Source organism: Ovis canadensis, chromosome 11 (assembly GCF_042477335.2).
Source record: "Ovis canadensis isolate MfBH-ARS-UI-01 breed Bighorn chromosome 11, ARS-UI_OviCan_v2, whole genome shotgun sequence".
In the NCBI taxonomy this organism is placed as follows: Eukaryota; Metazoa; Chordata; class Mammalia; order Artiodactyla; family Bovidae; genus Ovis; species Ovis canadensis.
In genome coordinates, this window is record NC_091255.1 from 24,246,260 (window position 1) to 24,267,697 (window position 21,438).

Genomic DNA, 21,438 nt, shown 5'->3' on the forward strand with positions numbered 1-21,438 from the left:
TTTTGACTGATTTGGGTCTTAGAGACCATGGCTCAAAGCGCATTCCAAACATTAGAGATTATCCAGCTTATAATAATCATAGAAATCTTCCTGCTGTGTTGTGTCCTCTTTATGACTAGAATGTCAGGAAAAGGAACAAAGAGAAATAGCCAACTTAAAAATGGTGAACCTAAAATGTGGTCTGTGAATATCACAGAGATGAAGAGATCACAGAGATCACTTATGAATACCACACGGAGGATGGAAAATGAAGAATCTAAGCTACTCCATTTTGTAAGGTTCTGGGAAAAGAGCCTTTGGAAATCCCCTGACCTCACCCCACCACCTGCGAACCAATCAGAACCCTTGGCCAGCCCGGGGAAATTCGAATCAAGCCTGGGAAAGGAGAACCAATCAGAACTCAACACCTAACCCTCCACCAGAAGGTGACCAATCAGACTCGGAGACTCCCATTTTTTTGAAATTTTCACGCAATAATACCCTGTATAAGCAATGTAACCCAGAGCTCAGGGCTCCTCCCTATAGCTGCTGCGTCGGTATCGGTGGGAGCCCCAGCTCGAGCTTGGTAATAAAAACTCTCTTGCTTTTGCATCAGATATCGGCTCCCTGGTGGTCATTGGGAGATTTCGCAACTTGGGCATAACAGAAAAAAGCTGTGAGAACTACAGAGCAGTTGCTAACAGTGATGCCAATGTTTTAAATTTTGATCCCATCTCTCAGTTATGCTGAAAGTCTGATCTAAAGAGAAGGATAGTTTTAAAAAGGAGAAGGAAAAAAAGTAGAATAAATAAAATAAGAAATCGCAGTCTCCAAATGGAGTCACTTGTGTTAAACCTCACATCCGAAAACCAAGACTTATTGCTTGACCTAACTGCAATTCAACTCCCCAGGACTGTGACCTTTAACCAGTCAGCCTGGAAATTACCTGGTCAGCACCAAGGAGATGAATGTGTGTGTGCCAAGTCCCTTCAGCCGTGTCTGACTCTGCGACCCTATGGACTGTAGCCCACCAGGTTCCTCTGGCCATGGGATTCTCCAGGCAAGAATACTGGAGTGGGTTGCCATGCCGTCCTTTAGGGGATCTTCCTGACCCAGGGAACGAACCCGCATCTCCTGCATTGGCAAGTGGGTTCTTTACCATTAGTGCCACCTCAGAAGCCCTTCTAGGGAGAGGACCCGTACCCGCCTCAAAGACACTTCCGTTCCCCTTAAGCAGGTGATGGTGCCTGAAGCAAAGCATTCTTTGCTAATAATTTCCCATCTCCTTTCTGCCTTTAAGAGCCATTCGTTTTCTATAGCTTGGGGGAGCTCCTTTCTATTGCTAGATGGGCTGTTGCTTAATTCATGAATTGTTGAATAAAGTGAATTTGACCTGTAAACTTATTCAGTAGAATTTTGTTAACAACTTTGTGCCTATGCATTTCCAGAGTGTATTGGCTGCTACCCCCTTCCCCTCTCAATCCAGCTTGCAGGGGCATTGACCACTGATCATGATATTTTCCTTACCCACTAAATCATGCTATGGTGACCAGATGCTCTGGTTGGTCCAGGACCGTGTTCATTTATATCCTGAGGCAGGAGATAGGTGAGCTCCAGGCTAGGCATTTGAAGCTAGCCTCCTGTTTACATTTCCTGAGGAAGGAGGCTGGTGGGCTCTAGGATAGTTACTTACACCCAGCCTTCTGTTTGCACTTTGAGATAGAAATAACAGAACCAGAGTAAACATTACGACCTTGGCTGCTAAGTTGCTTCAGTCACGTCCAACTCTTTGCGACCCCATGGATTGTAGCCCACCATGCTCTTTTGGCAAAAATACCTGAGTGGGTTGCTGTGCTCTCCTCCAGGGAATCTTCCTGGCCCAGGGATCGAACCTGAGTCTCTTACATCTACCTGCATTGGCAGACAGGTTCTTTACCACTAGCACCAATATTGGGTTGGCCAAAAATTTGTTCAGGGTTTTCCACAAGATGTTATGCATATTTTGGCCAACCCGACAGCTGAACTTTGCCTCCTGTGGACACTTTTAGATAACCACTATGGCAGAGACAGAAGTGTTAGTTGCTCAGTTGTGTCTGACTCTTGGACTGCAACTTGCCAGGCTCCTCTGTCCATGGGATTCTCCAGGCAAGAACACTGGAATGGGTTGCCATTGCCTTCTCCAGGGGATCTTCCTAACCTAGGGATTGAACCCTGGTCTCCCCCACTGAAGGCAGATTCTTTACCATCTGAGCCACTCAAAAAGCCTCTCAAAGAGCCCCCATGCTTTTCCATCCATGAAGACCAAGTTTAAGTTTCACGATGAATCCTCCATAAGTGGTCATAAAGTGAAGTGAAGTCGCTCAGTTGTGTCCAACTCTTTGCAACCCCATGGACTGTAGCCTACTAGGCTGCTCCCTCCATGGGATTCTCCAGGCAAGAGTACTGGAGTGGGTTGCCATTCCCTTCTCCAGGGGATTTTCCTGACCCAGGGATCAAACCCAGGTCTCCCGCATTCCAGGCAGACCCCTTAATCTCTGAGCCACCAGGGAAGCCCAAGCTTTAGTCTAAATAAACCTTTTGTCAAGGGTTATCTGACTTCATGGTGTCTGTTTTCTATTTATCCTGGGTAGGAGGATGATCATGTTATAGCCATGCGTTCCGGGAAACAAACTCACTCAGAAGTGTTATGCCTAAGGTCCAAATACCCAGAACTGAGAGAACAAGACATCCACGGCAATGCAAATGCAAAAAGGGAATTTATTGCTAGCTCGAGCCAGGGCCCTGGCCACATCCAACACAGTGGAATAGAGCCAGAGCCCCGAGCCCTGGATTACAGTAGTATTTATAGGTTTAGGACAAAGACAGGGAATTGGCAAGGTTGGATTGGTTACAAGGGTTTCTTTTGCATCTACTAATTGGCTAGATTTTCACACGCGCTGGCTTTCTTAGGAGATACCTAGCCTTGTCCCGATTGGCACAGACCAGGCTATGGGGAGCATGCTGACAGGCTGAGTCCTCCCGTCACCGGCGGGGGTAATTTTGATCCCGCCTGGGCAGTGTCTCAGCTGTTTCCGGGATGCTTGCTCCAGCCTATATTAGTCATGGCCTCTATCAGGCCTCAACATTCCCCGCCTTGTCTTTTGATCATGGAGAGGAATCCTCCTCTCCATTCACTGCCTGTATTGTTGTCTTAATACCATTACCTGAACTGTACTGACACGTTCTCTTACAAAGGTTATTAATCTGTTTAAAATACATGGGCCGAAGGTAAGAATGAGTAGGAGTATAATGAGTGGTCCGAGCAAGGTAGAAATTAGTGTTGTTAGCCAAGGAGATTGATGGAACCAGGACTCGAACCATCCCTGCTGGGCTTCTCGCTCTCTTGGGCAGTGCTAATCCTTCTCTTACTTTTGCCATAGACTTTCTCACCACCCCAGTGTGGTCTGCATAGAAGCAACATTCTTCTCCTAAGGCCGCACATAATCCGCCTTGTTGCAGGAAGATCAAATCCAGGCCCCTCCTGTTCTGCAAAACCACTTCTGATAGTGAAATAAGGGACTTCTCAAGGTGGCTGATTGAGCTTTCTAATCTTTCAATATCAAGATCAATTGCTGCTCTTAGGCTAGAATAGTGTTGATTCTGCATTATTAAAGAGGATATCCCAGTTCCGGCCCCGGCTGCCCCTAACCCCAGTAGGACTGTGAGGGTTAAGGCTGAGACTGGCTCTCTCTTAGACCGGTGTGAAGCTTCTAGTTTTGGGAGGATTTCATTATTGGAGTGATAGAACAGTCGGGGGACTAATAGTACCAATACACAGAAATCTTTGGAATTATTTAACACCTGCCTGTGAACACAAGGGGCTAAGCCTGTGGAGCAGGCCCACCAATTGTCCTGGGGAGGCACCCGGTACTTGTTTGTCACTGTAGAATTTATAGGCTTGCAGAGATGTTGATAGGTTTGGGGGACATTTCCTATGCAAAGGCCCCGCCTGGTTACTTGTTGGAGGGTTAATCTTGCGTTTTTTTTTTTTTTTTTTTTTGCTGCCATCGGCAAGCTGCATGGTTTTGGGTTGGACTGTAACTTTCTGGGACAGCTATACCTTCATAATAAGGGGGTTTGATGTCATAACATAACCAGCAACTGCTAGTCAGATCCGGGCATGTGGAATTTAGAACCTGATAGGAGTTGATTATCATATTAAATAATGGGTCCTGCTCGTCTTTAATGCTAGGTCCCGCATGGCTAACTGGAGGGGAGTTGCTTGTATTAGTAATGTAGGGCCCAAGAGGCGTTTGTGTGGGTGCTAGGGCGGGGGTGTGTGCAGGCCGAATGGGAGCATGGGTAGCCTCTCGTGGCACTAGGACTGAATTGGGCCCTATGCCCCGAGATGGACCGATCTGTATGGGTCCTACTTTTAACCTGACAGTGAATAGCAATCCACTGTTATATCCTGACTGATATAACCGAAGGCCCCAGGATTGTCCGGCTTCCCAACCGGGGAACCTCTTCCCTTCAGTTGAGAATTTGAGCCTTACCAGGTTGCAAAGAAAATTCATACAAGGCCCAGTTATGAGGGACCCCCTTCTATGTCCCCCAGTTAGCCCAGCGGGCCCCAGAACGCGACCCAAGGTAATCAAGTCCCCACTAACAGGGGGCTCCCAATGGACTGTCCCCATTGACTCGCATCTCCAATTGGCGCAATAAAACTCATTAGCCCCCCCGCATTTATTGACAGTCCCGTCTTCCTCCGGGGCACACATAGAAGGGTGTTTTTCGCAAGCTTGTCCATTGGATGAAGGGGCTGCACCCAGGCCCTGAGTTAGTGGGGGGTCGAGTATTACACCTATTAATGCCAGCCCCAAATTCAGGCTTGCCGGGCTCTTTACCTTTTACTCGCCGATGTCCCATGATCCCGTGGCCAAAAGACAGAGGTCGAACTCCAAGTCCGGCCACCAGGTGTTTTGGGGATGAATGGCCGAGGTAGAGTTAATTACTTCTCCCGTGGTTGCGCTCAGAATCATCCAAGTCAGGTTCATTGGTTGATGAGGGTTAGTGCTGATGGTCCTGGGGTCCAGGAAGGTGGTTATTATCAGAAAAGTCAGGTTGATCCATCCGAGACCTGCTGCCGGGCGAGTTTTAATTTTAAGGGATTGGAGGGATGCAGTATCGGCTTCTATTTTCTTTGGGCCCCCTCTTGTTCTTCGGGGGTGGCCTGGCGTGGGTGGCTGCAGTGTATCCAGGGTCCAATTCCATCCACCTTCAGGGCAGTAGGGGTGGTAAGGAGAACAACATAAAGGCCCTTCCATCTTGGTTTTAAGGTCTTTGACTGATGTCTCTTAACCCAAACCCAATCTCCTGGTCCTATATCATGGGACAGGATCGTCCCTTCATTTTGGCTCTCATAAATTTTCCGTATCAGTGACCAGATATGTTTATGCACCTTACTCAAAGCTAGCATCTCCTGTTGGAAGGCACGTAATGAAAGAAGTGGTTTATTCTTTTTTTCAGACACTGGACAAATGGGGGGTGGACTTTCATAAACAATTTCAAAGGGAGTCAGACCTAGTTTATAGGGGGTATTGCATGCCCGAAAAAGCGCGAAGGGAAGGAGGGTCACCCAGTCCCTGCCAGTCTCAATTGCCAGTTTTGTTAGTTTTTTTAGGGTCCAGTTTATTCTTTTTACCTGTCCTGAGCTCTGGGGACTATACTCGCAATGTAACTTCCATTTGGTCCCCAGGGCTGAGGCCCTGCACAATTTTACTCACAAATGCAGGTCCATTATCAGAGCCAATAGATACCGGCAGCCCAAACCTAGGTATAATCTCTTCTAGGAGTTTTTTAGCCACCACTACTGCTGTCTCCTTTTTAGTGGGGTAAGCTTTTACCCACCCAGAAAACATATCAACCAAAACTAGCAGGTAACAATACCCATACTTTCCTGCTCTTACCTCAGTGAAATCTATCTCCCAATGATGTCCTGGCCTCTCCCCCCAATATCTTACACCTGTGTGCTGTCCTTTTCCCGGTGTCATCATCTGACAGGCCTTGGAGGTGTGGACTATATCCTGGATGGTTTTTTTCTGTTGGGGAAACCGCAGCTGTGCTGTTTGTAGGAGTGTCAAAGTCTTTTTTTCTCTCAAATGGGTGGTTTGATGTAAATGGGTACAGAGATGTTTGCCCAGGTCGGCAGGGAGCAACAGGTTGTCATCTTGGTCCCGATACCGTCCGTTTTTGCCAACAGGACAGGTGGTATTATCTTGCACCCAGCGTAAATCAGAGGGGGAGTATATGGGGCTTGGGGGAAGTGTTCCCATCCCTGGTGGTGGCAATCCCACAGTCAGTATATGGGCTTTGTGGTCTCCAGCAGCTGCCTCATGGGCTGCTGCATCGGCAGCACGGTTCCCTTGGGCCCAGGCATCCTCTCCTTTCTGGTGTCCTGGGACATGTACTATGGATACCGCCTGGGGCAAGTGGACCGCTGCCAGGAGTCTGCGAATCTCAGGCAAATTTTTAATCTCTTTCCCCTCTGCCATCAGAAGCCCCTGCTCTTTATATATAGGGCCTTGAACGTGCACAGTGCCGAATGCATATCGGCTGTCAGTGTAAATAGCGACTCTTTTTCCTTTTGCCCTCTCTAGTGCTCGTATCACAGCTATCAGTTCTGCTTTTTGGGTGGATGTTCCAGGGGGTAAAGCCTCAGCCCAGATGACCCTCCCAGTGTTGTCTACTATGGCTGCCCCCGCTTTTTCCTGTCCATCCTTTATATAACTGCTCCCATCCGTGAACCATATCAGCTCACTGTTTTCTAATGGCAAGTCGCTGAGGTCTTTCCGTATGACGGTTACCTCAGCTAACACTTCAACAGTCATGGAGGGGCCCGTCCTCCTCCGGGATGGGCAGCAAAGTGGCAGGGTTTAGAAAACAAGGTGTCTGAAAGGATATCCGGGGAGCATCCAGCAGCAGGGCCTGGTAGCGGGTTAAGCGAACATTAGAAATCCACTTACCTGGTGGCTGTTTGAGGATCCCCTCTATGGCATGAGGAGTGTAGACCAGGAGGCTCTGTCCATAAGTCAGCTTGTCAGCATCATGGACAAGGAGAGCAGGAGCAGTAATGATACGGAGACAGGGCGGCCATCCCATAGCCACTGGGTCCTGTTGTTTAGAGAGATATGCCACAGGCCGTCTCCACGGTCCCCATTGCTGCATCAGGACTCCCTTCCCTACTCCCTGCTTTTCATCCACAAACAGTTGAAACGTCTTAGCCGGGTCCAGAAGTGCAAGGGCTGGGGCTTCCAGTAACGCCTGTTGAAGTTCCTGAAATGCCCGCCTCATTGGCTCAGTCCAAGTCCAGTCTCTATTTTCTCTGCTTCTTTCATATATAGGTCGGGCCTTTTTAGCAAACCCCATAATCCATAGCCTGCCTTACCCAACCGTCCCTAAAAACTCCCTCACCTGCCGGGGAGTCACTGGCTCGGGGATCCGTAGAATAGTCTCTTTTATAGCCTGAGTCAACCATCTCTGCCCCTGTTTTATTTTATATCCCAAATAAATGACTTCCTGTCTAGCAATTTGGGCCTTCTTTGCACTTGCCCGGTGCTCCAATGTCCCCAGAGTCTGGAGGAGATCACCTGTGGCCTTTAGGCATACCTCTTTAGTAGTAGCGGCCAGCATGAGGTCATCTACATACTGCAACAGAACGACTTCGGGGTGGCTGGTTCGATACTCACAGAGATCTTCACCCAGAGCCTCACTGAACAAAGTCGGCGAGTTTTTGAATCCCTGTGGAAGGCGAGTCCAGGTCAGCTGCCCCACAGTTTGGCTGTCCTCGTCAGTCCATTCAAATGCGAAGATCTCCTGACTCTAGGGAGCCAGAGGCAAACTGAAAAAGACATCTTTCAAGTCCAAGATTGTATACCAAACATAGTCTGGTGACAAGCTGCTCAGGAGGGTATATGGGTTAGGGACAGTGGGATGAATGTCACTCACCCATTTGTTGACTTCACGAAGATCTTGGATTGGTCTAAAGTCTGTTTTTCCGGGCTTTTTCACAGGTAAAATAGGAATATTTCATGGGGACCGGCACTTTTTGAGAATTCCTGCCTTTAGGAGGTGCTGTATGTGTGGCATAACTCCTTGCCGGGCCTCCTGGCTCATGGGATACTGTTTCACCCTCACAGGAGTAGCATTTGCTTTTAATTCAACAACAACAGGAGGTCTTTGTTTAGCCAGTCCTACTCCCGCTATCTCTGCCCAGGCCAGAGGGTATTTCTGAATCCACTGTTGCATACCAGGATCCACCGCTGCAGGGGGCTTTGGTGAATATAGTCTGTATTCATCTCTCAGTGCCAGGGATAAAACATGAATTGGTTGTCTAAGCCCATCTGTGACTGATATCTCCCCAGAGTCAAAGTGAATTTGTGCATTGACTTTGGCCAATAGGTCTCTTCCTAATAAAGGGGCCGGACATTCCAGGATCACCAGAAATGAGTGGGACACCCATTGGGCTCCCCAGTCCACTTTTCGTTTAGTAGTCTAGTAATATCTCTTTGTCCCGGTGGCTCCCTGGACAAGCTAGTCTTTTTGGACATCAGCCCAAATTTTTGATTGAGAACTGAGTACTGGGCTCCTGTATCCACCATGAAGCCGACTGGTTTTTCCTCCACATTAATAGTTACCCAGGATTCAGGGAGAGGTGCCGGGCCCTGACCCCCCTAGTTGCTATCTTCTCCTGCATATAAGACATGAGTCCCCTTTCTCCTCAGGTCTCTTTTGGGACACTCATTTTTCAATGTCCCTGCTCTTTGCAGTAGGTGCACTGGTCTCTATTTAGGACCTGTCTAGCTGGTTTTTCCCCTCCTCCTGACCTGGTGTCTCTAGTTCTCTGGGAATTGGGCCCCGTTCTCGTCCCCGCAAAAAGGATTTGAGCCAGTTCTTTTTGATTCTTCCTGTTCTCCTCAGCTCTATATTCCCTTTCTTCCCGTCTGATCTTTTCTTTATTTTTTTTTTCCTCCTGTCTAATTCATTCCTCCCTTTTCTCAGGGGTCCCTCTGTTATTGAACACCTTTTCAGCTGCCCTTACCAGATCCTGTATTGTCTATTCTCCCAGCCTCTCTATCTTCTGCAACTTCCTCCTGATATCCGGAGCTGCCTGATTAACAAAGGCTAGCAAAACTGCTGCACGTGACTCGTCAGCCTGAGGGTCCATGGGCATATACTGCCTGAAAGCCTCCATTAACCTTTCTAAAATGGCTGCAGGGCTCTCATTCGGCTCCTGCCTTACTTGATTTACTTTAGCCAAATTAGTTGGTCTCTTGGCAGCTGCCCTGAGGCCAGCCATCAGAGTCCGGCGGTACACTCGGAGACGCTCTCTACCTTCAGCGGGTTCAAAATCCCAGTTCGGTTGCAATAAGGGGAACCCTTTTTCGACCAGGTGGGGCTGCATTGTGGGCCTTCTATCCACTCCTAAGACATGTTTCTGTGCCTCTGACAAAATTTGTTCCTGCTCCTCCATAGTAAAAAGCACCTGCAACAGCTGCTGACAATCATCCCAAGTAGGGTTATGAGTAAACAGGATAGAATCTAAAAGATCAATAAGGCCTTGGGGTTTTTCAGAAAAAGAGGGGTTTTGAGCTTTCCAGTTATATAAGTCACTTGTAGAGAAAGGCCAGTATTGGTAGGTCCGTTGCCCGTTTGGATTTGCTGGCCCAACACGGACAGGAAGCGCCGGAACGGTGGACGAAGGTGCCTCTCGGCTCCCGTAGTTGGACGAGTCTCTGCCCCCTCGGGTCCTTCCGCGAGTTTCCTGGGCTGACCCCCTGTCCTGCTGCGGAGTCGAGGATTCTGGGTTTCCCCTTTGTTCTCCGGACGACACCTGAGGCACCTTCGGGAGCAAGGGTGGTGGGATATATGGGGGAGGCGAGATTTCAGTGTCTAAATCAATCAGACTAGGGTATAGAGAAGACTCCTGGAGTATTGGTTTCTTCCAGCTCTCCCATGCCTCACGGTCTTCTTCCTTGGGGGCCTCCACGACCAGGACCTGTGGAACAGAAGCACTGGGGGGTTGTGAATAAAGGGTTTCAGCCGGACGGGAGGGTCTTCTACTAGATTTTCCCAGACCAGGATGTAGGGAGCTTGGTCCGGATGGCCCCAAGGGTCAGGAGCCATTATTCTTTCTTTAACAGCCTGGATGACCGGCAGGCCGAAATTTCCCTCTGGTGGCCAGCCGACCTGAAATGTCGGCCACTCAGATGAGCATAAAGTTTTTAGCTTGCTCTTCTTTACTAGCGTTGATAGATTCTGAGCCTTGGACTTAAAATCGGAAAAATGGCCAGTCATTACGGATAGTGACGTAGAATAACTCTGACCCATGACGGCAACACCCACAATAAGCACACAAAAAGCAAGCACGGCGCCGGCACACAGAGACAAGCGACAGACAGTAGACGAACAAATATCGGCCGAAGACACTGAGCTAGGTTTATCCCGGGTTGCTGTTATCCTGTTCCCCAAAGTTACCTTACCGAAGGGCATCCACTGCCCACCAGACTCAGGATCGGGAGAAACGTTTTCCCCTGTTCCTTTACAGAACGGCTCACAGAACCAGCTGCCTTCCAGCTCAAATGCTGGGCCTCGGACTTATGCTGGCCAGGCGACTCTTTCGCCCCCCTGACCTGATGCCAGCGTCCAGATATACTTCCTCCTAGTGAGGCTTCCCTTATGCCTGGAAGGTGTTGCTCTTCTCAGTCAGGGGATCCCGGACGAGCCCCCAAATGTTATGCCTAAGGTCCAAATCCCCAGAACTGAGAGAACAAGACATCCATGGCAATGCAAACGCAAAAAGGGAATTTATTGCTAGCTCAAGCCAGGGCCCTGGCTGCATCCAACACAGTGGAATAAAGCCAGAGCCCAGAGCCCTGGATTACAGTAGTATTTATAGGTTTAGGACAAAGACAGGGAATTGGCAAGGTTGGATTGGTTACAAAGGTTTCTTTTGCATCTACTAATTGGCTAGATTTTCACACACTTGGGCTTTTTTAGGAGATTTCTATCCTCGTCCCAATTGGCACAGACCAGGCTATAGGGAGCATGCTGACAGGCTGAGTCCTCCCGTCACTGGCGGGGGTAATTTTGATCCCGCCTGGGCAGTATCTCAGCTGTTTCCGGGATGCTTGTTCCAGCCTATTTTAGTCATGGCCTCTATCAGGCCTCAACAGAAGGACGATGCAGATAGCGGAGTGCAGTTTATTACACCGGCGGGCCCAAGGCAGAGTCTCCTCTTAGCCAAGGACCCCGACCAGCATTTGTGAAAATCTTTTATACCTGAACCCACCACCCCAATTTCCTTGAGACTTACATAAAACAAAGGAAAGATAAATACAATCACAATAACCCCATCATTCAAGTGTTATCAAGTGTTAGGTGTTCAAACAGTTAATAATCAATAAGCCTGCAGTTACACTCCGATAGATACAGAAAGAATTTATGACCTGTCCGGAGGCAGGGGTGATTAGAGTATGTTTTCTCTCAGGTGATGAGTAACCTGGATGTGATCTTCAAGATTCCCCTGTCCAAAGGGGGTCTTATTCTTCTATTGTAGTTTCCATAGGCACTAAGCACAGAGTCCAGAGTCTGTTGGAGAGGTGGCCGATCATGATCAGCATGAACAGGCCTAAGATGGGGTCCAGGCCCTATGAATTCCTTCTTCATTCCCCGCTCTTGATGCTCTTAGTTTCCATAATGAGCATCATTCATTGAGATATATTGCACCTTGGTCCTCCGGCCACCCGTATGAGAGAACGCTATCAACCTCTGGGTTACAAAATTCACAAGGCATTGTAAGAAGCAGGGCCCACAAGCAGTATGGTTAAGGTGACTATAACAACAGTTACAATAGTTTCCCACCAGTCTCCCTTTACCCAGGACAGGACCGAAGTCCACAAGGGAGTATTTTCATTAGACATGGTTTTCACTTGATTTTGCATATCCTCCAAGGCAGTAGATACGTTTCCAGACAGGTCAGGGATGTATACACAACATTCGACTTTAATTATGGTGCAAGTCCCCCCCTGGGCTGCTGTGAGTATGTCTAATGCCATCCTATTTTGAATTACTGCCTTCCTCATCTGAATTGTTCTTCGTTCAAGGCTTGACTGGCTTTTGTACTGTCTAAGACGGCCTGTTTAGTGAAATTAGTTAAGGCCTCTACCTTAACCATGATATCCATTGTTCCTATAGAGGGTACAAACAAGGCAGCGAGATAGTCATACCACTGGAACATGGATCGTGTCCATCTTGCATGTAGATAGGGCAGGTTTACTGCAGGTTGGTGTAGGCTAGGCTTAATACTGCCATGGATGAAAGCAAATCCTAGTGTGCACCGCCCTACCCAGCCAACTGGGAACCATGGCCATAAGTTAAGCCCACAGAGCCACTGGGTCCCATTGGGGGCTACCCAGCGGATTCCGGGATTATATTTCCAGTCAGAACCGGGCCACTGAACAGACCGATTGGGGTGATAAGTAACTTCGAAGATTTGTTTACATTGTTCAGGGGACAAATGACCCATATATTTAAATTCTTTTGGGTCTAGGGGGCAGTCTCCAAATCCAACTTTGTGTTCTTTTTGTTCCCAGCAAATAGTAGTGGGAAAAATTAACTGTCCTTTCTCAGGAGTCATCCAGAAATATTCATGCCAGACCTGATGGTATTGCTCAAGGTACTGGGAGGCCTGTCCCCCTTTTGTAAGGGAGCCCTTCTCCCTTTTATTTTTCATATATGAGGTATAAGCCCTTGTTACCTCCATACAACTAGTGTTCATGTTAAATGTAACCCAATGTCTCAGGCCCATTGATGGCTTTTTCTTACACCAGGATAGGAAAGAAAGGTTATGATTGGTGAGAGAAAGGAAAGTTTCTTTCTGTTGTTCCAAGAAGGAACACAGTGGTATAAAGTCTCCATAACGAAGTGGGGACACCCATCTGGGGAGTCCGTCCATTACTGACACGGGCATAGCCCCACATACCCAACAATTGGAGGAGTTGTGGAAGTCCACGTAAAAATGAGATGGAGACGTTGTCCTGTGCAGGAACAGTGGTCAGGCTCAGAATTGCATTGATGAGGCCGAGTAGCAGGAGTCGTTTACCCAGCTCCATCCTGTAGAGGGCTCGTCCGGGACCTCGTTTTCTTCTTCCTCTTCAGGATGACCTTGGTTTCCCATGGGTCGGTGGGGTCCTTCTGGGTGGTCCACTCAGCGTCTTCTGGGTCAGCATGGTATGCCTTCTTCGCCCTGGTGTGATGGATCCAAGGGGCAATGCCTGCACCTTTAACTGCAGCAGGGGTGGTTAAAACAACAGTATAAGGACCTTTCCATCGGGGGCTAGTGTGTCCTGTTTCCAATCTTCCACCCATACCTGGTCCCCTGGTATAAACTCATGCATTTCTCCCAGGGGGAACGGTATTCTTTCTTGCACAAACTTAGTTACTTGATTAATTACCTTACCTAGTTGTTCCATCTGCTGTGATATCCCATCTCCTCTTACCTGAAGCATATCAGTTGTTACCTGTCTTATTATGGGAGGAAGCCTCCCATATACAATTTCGTAGGGAGAGTAGCCATGGGACTGTTGCAGGAAGAGGGACCCCTTCCAGGGCCTGAAACTGGGCCCTGTCTAACACTTGGAAATGAATTGTCTGAGGAGACACATGTGCTGACAAAGCAAGAGACTTTATTGGGAAAGGGCACCCGGGTGGAGAGCAGTAGGGTAGGGGAACCCAGGAGAACTGCTCTGCCACATGGCTCGCAGTCTCGGGTTTTATGGTGATGGGATTAGTTTCTGGGTTATCTTTGGCCAATCATTCTAATTCAGAGTCTTTCCTGGTGGCTCACGCATCACTCAGCCAAGATGGATGCTAGCAAGAGGGATTCTGGGAAGTGGACGGACACGGGGTGTCTCCTTTCGACCTTTCCCGAACTCTTCTGGTTGGTGGTGGCTTATTAGTTCAATATTCCTCATCAGGATCTCCTGTCATAAAACAACTCATGCACATGGTTACTATGGTGCCTGGCCAGGGTGGGCAGTTTCAATCACTGTGCTTCCCCTAACAGGACCATGGGGTCATCCTGAGTTTGAGCAAGGCTATGGGAAGTAAATCTACCCAGGAACAGTCAGTTTCTAGAATCCATTTAGAAAGTGTCTCCTTTAGCATCTGGTTAGTTCGTTCTAACATTCCGGAGCTCTGAGGCTGGTAGGCAGTGTGTAACTCCCATTTTATATTCATGGCTTCACTTACTTGTATCAGATACCATATGAAGGCTGGGTCGTTATCTGATCCTATGCTGGTGGGGAATCCATATAGAGGAACTATTTCCCTAAGCAGGCTCCGAGCCACTTCTGATGCTATTTCAGTTCGGGTGGGAAGGCCTCCACCCATCCCTAGAAAGTACATAACAAGACCAACAGATAACGAAGATGGCGATATGGTTTCAACTCAGTAAAATCCACTTTCAGATGTTCAAAAGGAAAAGTACCTTTTAATTGGATGCCTGGGGGTTTTGGTCTGCACCCTGGAGCGGCGTTAATCTGAGAGCAGGCATTGCAATTTTGGGACTCTGTTCTACATAGAGAGGAGAGGCGAGGAACCAGAAAATACCTTCGAATCAATTCCTCCAATCTGTCATGTCCTAGGTGAGTCATATGATGAGCTTGGTTCACCAGATGAGGGGCCATCTTTTCAGGCACTAGTAGCTTACTGCCTGGAAGCTCCCGCCATCTTTTCTCTGTTTTGGTGGCTCCCTCCGCTTCAGCTAGTTGGTTTCAAGCCTCAGTGTATGTCAGGGAGTCTAGGGCCAGCTCGGGTAGCTCAGCTACGACAAATGTTCTCATGGAGATTTCCCCGGATTCCTTTCTGTCCTTGGCTGTCCATCTGGTGGTCTCATCAGCCAGCCTATTTCCTCGAGCCTGTGGGGTGTGTCCTTCTGGTGCCCACGGCAGTGCACAACTGCTACCTCCATGGGGCTCCAGACAGCATCTAGTAGAGTCAGGATCTCCTCCTTACTCTTATTGTCCTTTCCATTGGCCATTAGAAGGCCTCCCTCCCGGTGTAGGGCCCCATGTACGTGGAGCATAGCAACAGCATACCGGGAGTCGGTGTAGACATTCACTCTCTTACCCTTTGACAATTGCAGTGCCCGGACTAAGGCCCATAACTCAGCTCGTTGGGCTGACCAGTGCTGTGGTAAGGAGCCGGCCTTGATAACAGTCTCTCTGTGACTACAGCATAGCCTGACAGTCACTGTCCTAGAGTTACCAGGTTGGTGCCATCAGTATACAGAGTCCAGTCAGGATTTGAAATTGGCCTGTCTCGGAGATCTGGACAGCTAGCATAGACCTCCTCTAAGACTTCCTTATAATCGTGGGTAGGTCCACTTTCTCCCGTTGGGAGAAGCATTGTCGAGTTTAAACCCTTAGTTCAGTTCAGTCGCTCAGTCATGTCCGACTCTTTGTGTCCCCATGAATCGCAGCATGCCAGGCCTCCCTGTCCATTACCAAATCCCAGAGTTCACTCAGACTCGCGTCCATCAAGTCAGTGATGCCATCCAGCCATCTCATCCTCTGTCATCCCCTTCTCCTCCTGCCCCCAGTCCCTCCCAGCATCAGAGTCTTTTCCAATGAGTCAACTCTTTGCATGAGGTGGCCAAAGTACTGGAGTTTCAGCTTTACCATCATTCCTTCCAAAGAAATCCCAGGGTTGATCTCCTTCAGAATGGACTGGTTGGATCTCCTTGCAGTCCAAGGGACTCTCAAGAGTCTTCTCCAACACCACAGTTCAAAAGCATCAATTCTTTGGCACTCAGGCTTCTTCACAGTCCAACTCTCACATCCATACATGACCACTGGAATAACCATAGCCTTGACTAGATGGACCTTAGTCGGCAAAGTAATGTCTCTGCTTTTCAATATGCTATCTAGGTTGGTCATAACTTTTCTTCCAAGGAGTAAGCGTCCTTTAATTTCATGGCTGCAGTCACCATCTGCAGTGAGTTTGGAGCCCCCCTAAATAAAGTCTGACACTGTTTCCACTGTTTCCCCATCTATTTCCCATGAAGTGATGGGACCGGATGCCATGATCTTCGTTTTCTGAATGTTGAGCTTTAAGCCAACTTTTTCACTCTCCTCTTTCACTTTCATCAAGAGGCTTTTCAGCTCCTCTTCACTTCCTGCCATAAGGGTGGTGTCATCTGCATATCTGAGGCTATTGATATTTCTCCTGGCAATCTTGATTCCAGCTTGTGTTTCTTCCAGTCCAGCGTTTCTCATGATGTAATCCGCATATAAGTGAAATAAGCAGGGTGACAATATACAGCCTTGACGTACTCCTTTTGCTATTTGGAACCAGTCTGTTGTTCCATGTCCAGTTCTAACTGTTGCTTCCTGGCCTGCATACAGATTTCTCAAGAGGCAGGTCAGGTGGTCTGGTATTCCCATCTCTCTCAGAATTTTCCACAGTTTATTGTGATCCACACAGTCAAAGACTTTGGAATAGTCAATAAAGCAGAAATGTTTTTCTGGAACTGTCTTGCTTTTTCCATGATCCAGCGGATGTTGGCAATTTGATCTCTGGTTCCTCTGCCTTTTCTAAAACTAGCTTGAACATCAGGAAGTTCCTGGTTCACGTATTGCTGAAGCATGGCTTGGAGAATTTTGAGCATTACTTTACTAGCATGTGAGATGAGTGCAATTGTGCTGTAGTTTGAGCATTCTTTGGCATTGCCTTTCTTTGGGATTGGAATGAAAACCGACCTTTTCCAGTCCTATGGCCACTGCTTAGTTTTCCAAATTTGTTGGCATATTGAGTGCAGCGCTTTCACAGCATCATCTTTTAGGATTTGAAACAGCTCAATAGGAATTCCATCACCTCCACTAGCTTTGTTCGTAGTGATGCTTTCTAAGGCCCAGTTGACTTCACATTCCAGGATGTCTGGCTCTAGATGAGTGATCACACCATCGTGATTATCCAGGTCATGAAGATCTTTTTTGTACAGTTCTTCTGTGTATTCTTGCCATCTCTTCTTAATATCTTTTGTTTCTGTTAGGTCCATACCATTTCTGTCCTTTATCGAGCCCATCTTTGCATGCAATGTTCCCTTGGTATCTCTAATTTTCTTGAAGAGATCTCTAGTCTTTCCCATTCTGTTCTTTTCTTCTATTTCTTTGCATTGATCGCTGAAGAAGGCTTTCTTATCTCTTCTTGCTATTCTTTGGAACTCTGCATTCAGATGCTTATATCTTTCCTTTTCTCCTTTGCTTTTCACCTCTCTTCTTTTCATAGCTATTTGTAAGGCTTCCCCAGACAGCCATTTTGCTTTTTTGCATTTTTTTTTCCCTTGGGGATGGTCTTGATCCCTGTCTCCTGTACAATGCCACGAATCTCATTCCATAGTTCATCAGGCACTCTATCTATCAGATCTAGGCCCTTAAGTCTATTTCTCACTTCCACAGTATAGTCATAAGAGATTTGATTTAGGTCATACCAGAATGGTCTAGCGGTTTCCCCTGCTTTCTTCAATTTCAGTCTGAATTTGGCAATAAGGAGTTCATGATCTGAGCCAGTCAGCTCCTGGTCTTGTTTTTGCTGACTGTATAGAGCTTCTCCATTTTTTGCTGCAGATAATATAATCAATCTGATTTCTGTGTTGACCATCTGGTGATGTCCATGTGTAGAGTCTTCTCTTGTGTTGTTGGAAGGGGGTGTTTGCTACGACCAGTGCATTTTCTTGGCAAAACTCTCTTAGTCTTTGCCCTGCTTCATTCCGCATTCCGAGGCCAAATTTGCCTGTTGCCCCAGGTGTTTCTTGACTTCCTACTTTTGAGTTCCAGTCCCCTATAGTGAAAAGGACATCTTTTTTTGGGTGTTAGTTCTAAAAAGTCTTGTAGGTCTTCACAGAACCGTTCAACTTTAGCTTCTTCAGCATTACTGGTTGGGGCATAGACTGGGATTACTGTGATACTGAATGGTTTGCCTTGGAAACGAACGGAGATCATTCTGTCATTTTTGAGATTGCATCCAAGTACTGCATTTCGGACTCTTTTGTTGACCATGATGGCTACTCCATTTCTTTTGAGGGATTCCTGCCTGCAGTAGTAGATATAATGGTCACCTGAGTTAAATTCACCCATTTCAGTCCATTTTAGTTAGCTGATTCCTAGAATGTCGACGTTCACTCTTGCCATCTCCTGTTTGACCACTTCCAATTTGCCTTGATTCATGGACCTGACATTCCAGGTTTCTATGCAATATTGCTCTTTACAGCATTGGACCTTGCTTCTGTCACCAGTCACATCCACAGCTGGGTATTGTTTTTGCTTTGGCTCCATCCCTTCCTTATTTCTGGAGTTATTTCTCCACTGACCTCCAGTAGCATATTGGGCACCTACTGAACTGGGGAGTTCCTCTTTCAGTATCCTACCGTTTTGCCCTTTCATACTATTCATGGGGTTCTCAAAGCAAGAATACTGAAGTGGTTTGCTATTCCCTTCTCCAGTGGACCACATTCTGTCAGACCTCTCCACCATGACCCGCCCGTCTTGGGTTGCCCCACGGGCATGGCTTAGTTTCATTCCTGGTGTGATTAGAATGACTAGTTTTCTGTGAGTATGGTTTCAGTGTGTCTGCCCTCTGATGCCCTCTTGCAACACCTACCATCTTACTTGGGTTCCTCTTACCTTGGGCACAAGGTATCTCTTCATGGCTGCTCCATCAAAGCACAGCCGCTGCTCCTTACCTTGGATGAGGGGTATCTCCTCCAGCCACCCTTCCTGACCTTCACTGTGGGATGGCTCCTCTAGGCCCTTCTGCGCCTGCAGAGCCACCACTCCTTGCGTGTGGGGTTGCTCCTCCCAGTCTCCGCCCTGGCCTGGGGCATGGGGTTGCTCCTCCCAGCCGCCATTGTCCCTGGCCTCAGCCCTGGGTTCCTCCTCTCGGCCAACGCCCCTGGCCTCGGACACGGGGTAGCTCCTCTTGGCCGCCGCCCCTGACCTCGGATACGGGGTAGCTCTTGGCTGCGCTTAGTGCGCCGGCCTGCCGCTGCCGCCTGCTGGCAAGGCTCAGTATGGAGGTTGGGGTTTTCACATAGCAGTCCCTGGTATTGAATAATCCAGGAATTTGACAGCCACTTGTGGGGGTCTCCTCGAAGGAGGGTGTTGACTTCATGTGGGACCTTTACAATCAGGTCCTGAATGAAAGTCAGCTTTGTGGCTTCACGTACCAGTAAGGCGACTGCAGCCACTGCCTGCAGACAGCTAGGCCAGTGGTGGCAACGTTATCAAGTCGCTTTGAAAGGTAAACTATCTGCCTGTCCCACGTTCCTAAGGTTTGAGTCAAAACCCCCATGGCTGTTTTGTCTTTCTCGGTCACATATAAGGTGAATGGTTTGGTGAGGTCTGGCAAACCCAAGGCGGGGGCAGAGGTGATTGCTAGTCTTAGCTCCTCAAAGGCTTTCTGATGTTTCTCAGTCCAACTTACTGGATTTTCTTCAGGCCCTGCCAGGAGCTCCTGCCAGGAGCTCCTGCCAGGAGCTCAGCTATTTAAGAATACCTTGGAATCCAAATCCTGCAGAATCCAGTGGCCCCTAGGAACTCCCTGACTTGCCGCCGAGTCTTAGGTGTGGGGAGCCTCAGAATTACTTCTTTTCTAAATTGGTCTAGCAACCTTTGCCTTTCTTTAAGATAAACCCCAAATACCTTACCTCCTCCTTGCAGATTTGTGCCTTTTTCCTCGACACTCCATATCCCGCCTCTGCCAGCAATTGGAGGAGGGCTTGGGTCCCTTCCCAGCATTCCTCCCAGGTCTCAGCAGCCAGCAACAGGGCGTCCACATATTGCAGAAGCCAACATCCATAACTTTCAGGCTGGAAAGCTTCCATGTCCGAGGCCATGGCTTCTCCAAAGATGGTTGGTGCGTTTTTTAATCCTTGCGGGAGGCAGGGCCAAGTGAGCTGCTGCATATTGCCTCCGATTGGGTCCCCTGATTCAAAGGCAAAGATGGGTTGTGATACAGGTTCTAGGCATATACAGAAAAAGGCATCTTTGAGGTCCAAGCAAGTGTAGATCCTTGTTTTAGGTGGGAGGAGGCTAAGTAAGGTATAGGGGTTTGGGACAGTTGGGTGCAGAGTTACAGCAGCCTGATTGACCAATCTAGGATCCTGTACGGGCCTATAGTCTTGTCATCCTTCTTTCTTTACCAGTAAGATTGGTGTGTTCCAGGCCGATTGGCAAAAATGCTTGCCTGTTTTAGCCTGCTGATGTGAGGCAGAATCCCGATTCGGGCTTCTGTGGTATTGATGCTTTCTCACTGGGGTGGTGCCAGGTTTGAGTTGTATTATTACAGGGGCTTGGTGTCTGGCCAGCCCAACGGGGTTATCTTCGGCCCAGACCTCAGGGAACAGCTGAGTTAGCCTTCTCTCCAACTCTGTTGCCTTGTCTTATCTATCTCCAGGGGGCTCATGTAACCTCTATTCGTCTTGAGGGGGCACAGAGAGGGAAATAGGTTGTTGTGCCCACCCGAAAAGTGGGCCTCTCTTCAGGAGAGAAAGTCACTTGTGCTCCCAGTTTGGAGAGTAAGTCTCTCCCCAGCATGGGTACTGGGCACTCAGGGATATACAGGAACTCATGAGTCACTTGGTGACCCCCTATCTGACATTTCCTGGGCTGGCAAAAAGACTTAGCCATTTCTTCTCCCCAAACCCCAGTTACAGTGGCAGTCCTTTTAGACAGTGGCACCACGGGTTTAGTTACCACAGACAATTCTGTCCTGGTGTCCACCATAAAGTCAGTGTCTTGGTCCCCAGTTTTTAAAGTTACCATGGGCTCTCGGGGACCTGATGTCTTTGAGCCCCAGCATCCCTATTCAGTCGCTATGTTAGTGAGTTCTGCAACTGGGAGGGACTTGTTCCCCCTTCCTCCTTCTGGGCATTCATTCTTCCAATGACCGAACCCACTGCAGGTGCATTGATTTGGCTGTAATGGAGCCCGTGGCCTCTGTTGGGACCGGTTGGAGGGCTGTCCTGACCTCGAAGCTAGGGGGCGTTTCTTTGCTTTAGCGGTGGAAAAGTCTTCGGAAGACTTTCCAAATGCAGCAGCCAAAATTGTAAACCTCTGGTCTGTTCTCCTCTGCTTGTCTTTATACCTTTTTCTCGTATTTCTTTTGTACTTCCATGTCCCTATTCCAGAACACCTTATCTGCTGTTTCAATCAGCTGAGATATGGATAGAACTCCCTCGGTCTTTTGAAGGTTTCATTTTATGTCAGGACATGCTCGCGAGATAAATGCCGAATTGATAACAATCTGGAAGCCCGTAGCTTCAGGATCTATGGGGGTATAGAGTCTGCAGGCCTCACAAAGTCTCTCGTAAAATTCGGAAGGTGACTCGTTTCCCTTCTGAACTATTCTGGCCAGTTTAGA